A 10,066-nucleotide genomic window follows, 5' to 3' on the forward strand; every position below is an offset into this window, starting at 1 on the left:
TTTAGTGGACATATTATCTTCAAAGGATAACAAGCTGTCTAATTGCTTACATGTATGCAAATTAACCACATGCTTTAATTTTATACAAATATTTTTATTGATTTTTCTGTTTTCCACAAACACAATACACAGAACCATGAACAACATTAATTCTGGATCTACATACTTATTCACACATCAACATACACACCCCTGCAGCAAAAAAAAATAAAAAAAAATAAAAAAAAATAAATAAAAAGGGAGGGAGGGGGGGGGGAATACACATAGTACTGATTATACTATACTGGCCAATGAAGATTCAAATAAGATAAAAAGGGCTGCCAGACCCCATAAAACTTTGCAGAGGTACCTCGGATAGTGTATTTAAGATGCTCAAGTTTAAGACACGACATCACCTCAGTAACCCAGCGTTTGTAAGATGGTGGCAATGCCTTTTTCCAGTTGAGAAGAATCAGGCGTCTAGCAAATAATGTGGAGAAAGCTATGAGCTCTATCTGATTGGTTGTTAGCTGCAATTCTTCCGGCACTACCCCAAAGATGGAAGTCAGAGGATTGGGATCAAGATCTTTGTTACAAATAAATGAAAACGTTCTGAAAATGTCAGCCCAGAATTTTGTTAATCTGGGGCATTCCCAGAACATGTGACTCAGGTCTGCTGGTTCCAGATTACATCTGGGGCATGTTGCGTCTGACCCTGGATACATTTTAGCCAGCTTGCTCCTAGAAAGATGGAGCCTGTGAAGTACCTTAAATTGCAAAAGCCCATGTCTAATGCATACCGAGGATGAATGCACCAATTCTATTGCCTGTTGCCAAGCTAAATCAGATATTTCTGTACCCAGCTCCTCCTCCCACTGCCTCTTTATATGATCAACAGATGGGGAAGCGAATCTTTGGATGTTCTCATATATGATAGACACCATACCCTTAAGAGAGGAGTCCATATTTAAGAGCTCATCAATCCAGCCACCTTCTGGCTTGTTCAAAGAAGGAGAAAAATGTTTTTTGACGAAACTACGGACCTGTAGATACCTAAAGAAGTTGGATTGAGGTATCTCAAAATCTGTTCTTAATTGCTGGAATGAAATAAACATGTCGTCTTTAAAGAGGTCCTTATCACGCTTGACTCCATTTCTAGACCAGCGCTGAAATGCAGAATCTATGAGGGACGGAGGAAACATATGGTTCGACAGGATGGGAGCTGAGGGCAATGCTTGTTTGCTGTTGAACTGAAGTCTGAATTGTGACCATATTCTAAGTGATCCGCGAATAATTGGGCTATTCGTAAAAAAGCTTTTGCTCAAGGGAATTGGAGAACAGAGCAGAGAGCATAGTGATACTGGGTTACACGCGTGCTGTTCCATGAGCAACCAAACTGGGGCTTCCTCCCCCAACATGTCAGAGAGCCAAAATGTCAGTTTATGAAGGTTAGCTGCCCAATAATAATGCACGAAGTTCGGCACTGCCAATCCACCATCCTCCTTCTTCCTTTCCAGATATTCTTTCCTTATGCGGGGAATTTTTTTTATCCCAAATAAAAGTAGAAATACAACTGCTCAAATCCTTGAAAAATTATTTGGGTATAAAGACTGGCACTGTCTGAAATAAAAACAAAAACCTTGGTAAAATTGTCATTTTAATGGAATTGATCCTCCCCGCCAAAGATAAGGGAAGAGTTGATCACCGTACTAAATCGCGCTTGGCCTTATCAAATGCTGTTTTAAAATTACTGTTGAATAAATCCTTATAACTGCGAGTTACATTCACACCTAAATAAAGAAATCTGTCGAGGCTTACTGAAAATGGAAAAGATTGGAATGCCATTTGATGCGCTCTTTCATTAATGGGAAAAAGGAGACTCTTTGCCAAATTAATTTTATATCCCGAAACATTTCCAAAATCGGAAATAATTGTAAGAGCAATCGGTATAGAGGAATGCGGATTGGACAGAAAGAGGAGGAGATCATCTGCATACAGCATTAGTTTGTGAACAAGTCCCTCTCTATGAATACCAGCCAAACCGGCTGCATTCCTAAGCATAATAGCAAGGGGTTCAATAGCAGCATCAAAAAGCAGAGGAGACAGCGGGCACCCCTGTCTTGTCCCCCTAAAAACCAGAAAGCATTTGGATATTATACTATTCGTTCGAATAAATGCTTGAGGGCTGGTATATAGAATTTTGATCCATGAACAGAACACAGGGCCAAAGCCAAACCTCCTAAGTGTTGTTAATAAGTAAGCATATTCAATTCTATCAAATGCCTTATGAGCATCTAAGGATATTAAAACCTCTGGGTTAGTGTTAACCTTGGGTGAATAAATCACGTTAAATAAGCGGCGGAGATTGCTAGATAACTGCCTGCCAGAAATAAAACCAGTCTGATCTGGATGAATTATTTTGCTCATAATTGGCTCTACTCTAGCTGCTAGCACCTTAGCCAGGATCTTATAATCGCAGCACAGTAAACTGATCGGGCGGTAGGATTCACATTTAAGTGGGTCTTTATCCTTTTTAAGAAGGACTGATATGGTGGCTTGTGTCATGGTTGGAGGGAGAGAATTTGAAACGAGGGCCTCTTCAAATACCTTACTCAACAGAGGCGTTAACTTGGCAGAAAACTTCTTATAAAACTCAGCCGGGTAGCCGTCGGGGCCTGGCGCTTTCCCAGATTTTAATTTCTTAATTGCACTGTCAATCTCAAGAGCTGTTATGTTGCCTTCTAAAGTGGATCTGTCTGAATCATTAAATGATGGCAACTCTATGTTGCTGAAAAACTCTTCTATCCTGTCAGTGTCATTCACCTCCGAAGTATATAAAGCCTCACAAAAAGATTTAAACTGATTATTAATACCCTGTTGATCTGTAATAATATTGCCCTCCCTGTCTTCAATTGCCGCTATAATACCCGCCGCTGCAGATTGCTTCAATTGATAACACAAAAACCTGCCCGCACGCTCGCCATGTTCATAATGAATTTGACGTGATTTCAAATAGAGATCCTCTGCGCGCTCGCTGGTCAAAGAATCAAATTCAGCTTTTAACAGGAGTCTCTCCTTATGCAACACCTCAGAGGACAATGCACAGTGTGACTGATCGATTGTCTTAATTTCATTCAATATTTCCGTAATCCGCCACGATTTCCTTTTATTAACACTAGCTTGATACGAAATAATTTGACCCCTCACAAACGCTTTCAGAGTGTCCCATATAGTACTGTAACTTATCTCTGGGGATTCATTTGTCCCGAGGGAGAAATCAATGAATCTCTATGAATTTAACAAAATCTTCATCTGCCAAAAGCCTTGAGTTTAGGCGCCACATACGCTGAGAGATTGAATTACCTGGGAAACGAAACTTTAGTAATACTGGACTATGATCTGAGATAACTATATTATCATATTCCACTTGTGTCATTAGAGGGAGTAGTTTCTTATCCAGCAGAAAATAATCAATTCTGGAATATGTTTGATGCACCGGTGAATAGAATGAAAACTGTTTGGATGATGGGTACTTAAATCTCCAGGGGTCCATTATGCCATATGTTTGGAGAAAAGCATTGATACATTGCGCTGATTTACTAGCTGGAATAGCCGTAGAACTAGAGCGGTCCAGAATTGGGTGTAAAACACAATTCAGATCCCCTCCTAAAATTAAATTATACGTATCAAGACTAGGTAAAAAAGAAAAGAAATTACTAAAAAACTGTACATTATCCCAATTAGGTGCATATACATTGGCCAGGACCACAGGCATATTATAAAGTCTGCCCTTAATTATTACATATCGACCATTTTTATCCTTCACAGTGACCTCCTCGACAAATTGTACATTCCTATGTATAAGAACAGCAACTCCTCTACTCTTACTGTTAAAGTCAGAGTGGTATATTTGCGTAAAGCCTCCTCTGTGAAGTTTGGGATGGTCCTTGTTCAGCAAATGAGTCTCCTGCAAATATACTATATCCGATTTGAATTTATTAAGGTGGCTGAATACCTGGTTTCGCTTCACTGGATGATTTAGCCCACGTACATTCCAACTAACCAGCCTCGTTTCCGCACCACCTATGCTACTAAAGGCCATCGATTAAATTTCTCAAAAATGCCAGCAGAGGACCCCTTTGCGAAAGAGAGAGAGAAAAAAAAAAAATGTGTGGGGGGGGGGGGGGGGGGGGTGTTCCTAAACACACAAACAACATATGCATGAGTTTAACTACAATACAGGAAAAAAATTCTTTGCGTATGAGAACGCAACCTCTTCCAGTTATCACTGCTCCCAATTAGCTTACCATGTGAGCCCCCACTTAAAAACAGAACAATATAAGGCTCTTACACTTGAATTACTAAGCTACCCCAAACAGAGCCCCAGGAGACAAAAACAAAACAAAACAAAAACATTCTGCTCTTGAGCCGCGATTTCTGTGAAGTTTGAGCACGTGACTGCTTGTAATGTCTCTTAGACATCTGACAAAAGCTTCGGGGCTCAATATAAACTTAGTGTAAACATTATATAAACATTTTAAGTGAAGACAAAATGAACACCGGCTAACCATAACAGTACCAAACCTGATTTGAACTTCGACGGAACAGTCCTTAACTTGGTTAAGTGAACTCAGTGAACTGCCAGCCGCTGATGTATGTGCGATCGTCACTTTCCCTTACAAGTCAGGTTCTTCAGAATGAAGTCTTTAGCTTTCAGCGGGTCCTTGAAGCTTGACTCTCGTCCATCCTGTGTCGTAATCCTCAAAATTGCAGGGTATCTCAACCCAAAGCGAACCCCCTCGCAGTTACGAAGCAAGCTCCTCACTTCATTGAAAGCTGCTCGCTGCTTGCTCACTGTCTGAGTGAAATCAGGAAGAATCCGTATCCGGTCGCCGTGAGCTGTAGTGGCTAGCTTCAATTCCATAGCTTTCTTCAAAATATCCTCTTTCTCAGAGAAGTAATGACACCTTACCACAAAGGCGCGCGGTGGTTCATTGTCATCAGTTGGTCTGCTGCGAAGAGTGCGGTGGGCTCGGTCCAAGAGTGGGGTCTTGTCGAGGTTCAAGGCCTCTTTCAGGAGGCCGGCCACAAACTCAGTTATCCGTTTGTCGTGCTCTCGCCCCTCTTTAACTCCTGTAATGCGAATGTTTGAGCGGCGTGACCTCGCCTCCAGATCTTCACTCCGTTCTCTCAATACGGCCAACTCCTTTTTCATAGCCATAAGCTCCTTCTCAAGAGTAGTAGTGGAGTCCGAGTAGCCGTTCATCGCAGACTCCAACCCATTCACCCGCGCCTCCGTTGCTTTCAGCCTGGCATTAACAGCATCCACGGCGCTGCGTAACTCTGTTCGGCGCTGATCTACTTGGCTGCAGAGTTCAGCTGATTGGGCAGCAGCCTTCTCTTCTATTTTTGCAATCAAGTCCTCTTTAAGTGAATTAATTGCTTGAAGAACCACGCAGTTGTCACTAGCTGAAGTTGTGTCTTTCTTTGATGTCGCGTGGAGTTCGGCGCTAGCATTAGCATTTTGACTGGCAGTCGATTCTGCATCTCTGCGGTTACTCCGGCCCTTATTCATTTTCCTTCAAAAATAGCCCAAACTGCAATCAGCCCAACTGGATTAACACTGGTACGCTCTTATTAACACACCAGGGCAGCTTTAGCACACTAATATATAAAATAAGAGCAAAATAAACGAAATTTAAAGCTGGTTGTGGGGAGCTCGATAACTTTACGTCTTCACATGGCGCCGCTCCAACCGGAAGTCCTCACCACATGCTTTAATAGCATGGTTATTTTCCAGTGCTACCTTGTTTGAGTAAATTATTTAAACTATAACTGAGGATAATGTACTTGATGATTGTGTATTTAACAAAATAACTAGATAGATATTACTCAAAATCTATCTAGCCATGCTAAATTTGGCCATTTAGATTTATTTATTAATTCATCTGGATAAAGTTAATGTGCTAATATGCAATAAAACTCTAAATTACTATTTTTTTTTTTTTTACTTAAAAAAAATTGGTGCTCAATACATTTTAAATTACATGTTAAAATATTTCAAATGTGAAGAACATGACTTTAACTCAGTATCTCTAAGACACATTTTTTTATTGGGTAAAACTAAAATAAAACAAAACAGGATAAAATCTGGATAAAAATATGGTAACACTTTATGAAGCCCGTATCTTACTACAGCTTGTGAGTGGTTAGATGTTGAGTGTTATTTGAGTGTTTCCTTTGGAGCTAATGTTAATTAATTGTTGTGAGCTTAATACGCCAACTGCAAAAAAAAAAAAAAAAAAATACGTTTTATATGGTTACATTTTATTTTGATGGTCCCCTTAATCAGTAGACTATAAATCAACTTTGCCAATGCCAACTATCTCTCATTAGCGTATTAGTATGCTCAAGAATGGTCGAATCTAGTTTGGTAGAATACGATGTACTTGCATAGACACTTACAGTATGTCAGTTTATCTGTTGGTTGACCATCAAAATAAAGTGTTAGCATATATTTACAGTACGTAACATACTAATACTCCAATGACCGCTAGCTGATATGTAGTTGCAGAGTTACTTAACAGCTGTCTAAAGGGTACCATCAAAATAATCAAATGGATATTACAATAAAAATAGTAGTTGCACTGTTGTACTGAGTCCCGTTTATCACACAACACTGATAAAGCATATATGCTTTATATACTATATTAGTATTTAAATAGTATATGTCTATGTTGAACTTTATTCTTGAAAATATGGCGCTGCTTATATCGAAAATATAAGCAGGATGTAAAAACAGTTTCTGTTGCTCATGAAGTTTCTAAAATGTCTCTGTATTTTACAAATACTGCATTTAATTCACTTCATTTGTGACGAAGTATGCAAACAGCACGTGAGTGTCACTAACGGGAGCAGAAAGTGTCCGGCTTGACGGCTCCGTTTTCAACTCCGCCCCCAACTGCAAGCGGCTACTCTCGTTGATCGCCGTCAGCCATGCTTCAAGTTGAACAAACCCAATGGCAAAGACATGGATACTTAGACAGTGAGGGTCACATGACAAGAACAAGCCAATGGGAAATGAGACACCTGACTAAAGCAACCAATGAGCAAACATAACTGATAATCACATTACAAGACAATAACCAACGAGAACATGACCTACACAAGGCAGAGATACATGAGGGCAAGGGAAGCATGACACAAACAGATGGACTGGAAGGAAGAGTTTAATTAAAATTTAGTAAGTTAGATGCCAACTGCCGTAAAACTTCAACGAAGACACACAAAACTACAAAATAAGACATGAAAACAATCAACAAGAAACAAAACCCAAAACAGACCTTACATTTCCACTTGTCGTGTATTAACGCATGTACCTGCTGTTGGCGAGTCAAGTCTGTTTAGTCAAATCTGTTCATACCTCATCAAGTCTTTGTTTGGATTTTGGATTGCACCTTATAAATAAACTGCACTTGGGTTCATCTAGGCTCGCCTTCAGTGAACCTCCGTCAAGTTAATCGCTCGGTTGAGGACTACATCACAGATTTTTGCGAACTCTACTACCTGGTAGATTTTAATGATATTTTACTCAAATCATGTCTTCCAAGCCACAGCCTTCTCACTTTATGTCTGCTACGCCAAGGCCTGCTAACATCATGCCCGCTACTCCAGGACCTGCTCACATGCCAGTTAAGTCACAGTTTTCTCCAATCATGTCTACCAAGTCAAAGCCTGATCACATCATGTCTGCCAAGCCAGAATCTGCGGACATCATATCTGCCACGCCAGGGTTTGCTCATGTCACGCCTGCTATGCCAAGTCCTCTTCAGGTCACGTCTGCCAACCCAGTGCCTGCTCACATCATGCCGGTCTCTCAAGAGATTCTCCACAACATGGCCCCCACAAGTTATTGCTTCACACCAACAGCTTTATTCAGGATTCATCTTATTTTTCACAGATGGATTTCAAGAACACAAAATTACCAGCATATAAACCATATTTCAATGAAAACATATAGCCTACAAGAAAACACATAGAGAACACATTGTGCCAGTGGAAGATAAATGGTGTAAATAACGTTAATGTAAAGTTAATTTACTTAGTTAGCAGATTCTGGCTTGGCAGGTATGATGTGATCAGGCTTTGATCTGACTTAACTGAAATGTGAGCAGGTCCTGGAGTAGTGGTCATGATGTTAGCAGGCCTTGGCGTAGTAGACATGAAGTGAGAAGGCTGGGGCTTGGCAGACATAATGCGAGTAGGCTTTGGCATAGCAAACATCAGATGAGCAGGCTTTGGGGAATGCTCCTCCTCCTTGACACCCACAGTGAAAGTAGACCCACTCAGCTGTAATCCAAAGACAATGTATTGTTCAAGTGACCAGTGTGGAGTATTGGGTGGCATTAATTGAGAAGTGTTTTTGTTTAAACCAAAACGGAATATATCCTTGAGGAAAGTATCACATATCATTATACATTGTCAATATCCAAACAATTTATGAATAATGAATGAACTGTGTGTGACAGTCTCTGCACAAGTAAATTAAGACAGAGAGAGAAACACATTTTATTTGATACCCAGGCAATGGACAAATGTCTGCTCAGGTCATTGATTCAGTATTAATTTATTGCTCTGCTATTTCTTTGCACAGTAGCTAGGTGTCACTAGTGAGCAATAATGAATGAAGCTTTGAGTAATGAACCTTTTGGTGAAGCAATGGGCTGCAAGGTCTCGGTGGTTCAGGAAGCCTCATTTTGCCATCACTAGACGTGACTAAACAGACGTGACTCACCAACAGAAGGTACATACGTTAATACATGACAAGAGACAATGGCAAAGAAATGGCTACTTATACCATAGACAGTAAAAGAAATGGACACAGCGACCCCACTGGAACTCAATTGAGACAAGTGAAGCCCATTTTTAGCGATTTTTAGCACTTCCGTTTCTGACACGCAGACTCAAACTAAGCTTGATGACGTCAGCAACCTGTCTGACAGATGTAAATCTTCTAGTAGCTGTGCGTGCAAACTTGCAGAGACGGCGAGCTTGAGCGGAGAGTTCTTTGGCGTGAGTGAGCAGGAGTAAGTATTCTGATTAACTATTTTGTATAGTATTTTAAAAAGTAACGCCAGTACGCCATATTAAGTTAATGCATACTATTAAGAAGTTATGTCAAATTATGTTCAAGAACTGATATGAATTCATACCCAATAGTTATTTTACCGCCCAGGGATCGAATATTTTAAATATAATTAAATTTTTGATGCACATGATGTTGTATAACGTTAATGAGCCCCGAATATAACCACAAAATGGTGTTAACTGTTATCTACACATCTACATCGCAAGAGAAATGGACGAATCAGTCATATAAAAAAGTTATTCAGTAAATCGCTTGGACAAAAGCGTCTGCTTTGGCCTGTTAAATAACATATAGATAATAAAATGGACAATAACGAATGTCACCAATAACATCTATAACTAATGGTTGCCTTTTTCATTTTTCTTTCCTTATAGGTAAAAATACAAACTTTTCTTCTGCTAACACCAGAAAAAGAAGAAAGAAAAAAAGCTAAAACCATGGCTAACTACGCTACCAACAAAGGTAAGCCATATTAACATAGTATCATTTAGAATATATAGTATAAAATATGGAAAGCAACACTTTAAGAGAGAATAAAATAATAAATTAACCTTGTGTAATACCTATATTTTTATTATTATTTAAATGAACAGATAAGAGCAATTAATTTGTGTTTTATTGTATATTTGCATAGACTTTTTTTCTGTTTTGTTCGGATATAAATAAATCAATGGCCAGAGACAATAAATGGCCAGAGTTACTTGTGTTCAAATCTTTTTACTCATACTGACAAAACAGTGTTTTGATTGTGATTGCTGTATGCTATTAACAGGTCCAGTGATTTGGATCATCGGGAGTAGCTACATTCGTCGTGGGGAAGAGAGGGCCAGAGAGACCATCGGGGGCAATTTTGGCCTAGCGGCCAAGGTGTACTGGTTTGGCTGGGGTGGACTTCGATGGCACGGACTCCTTCCTTTCTTCTACCGGTCCCTCAGAGGA

This window comes from Carassius carassius, chromosome 23 (assembly GCF_963082965.1).
Source record: "Carassius carassius chromosome 23, fCarCar2.1, whole genome shotgun sequence".
NCBI classification, from domain to species: Eukaryota; Metazoa; Chordata; class Actinopteri; order Cypriniformes; family Cyprinidae; genus Carassius; species Carassius carassius.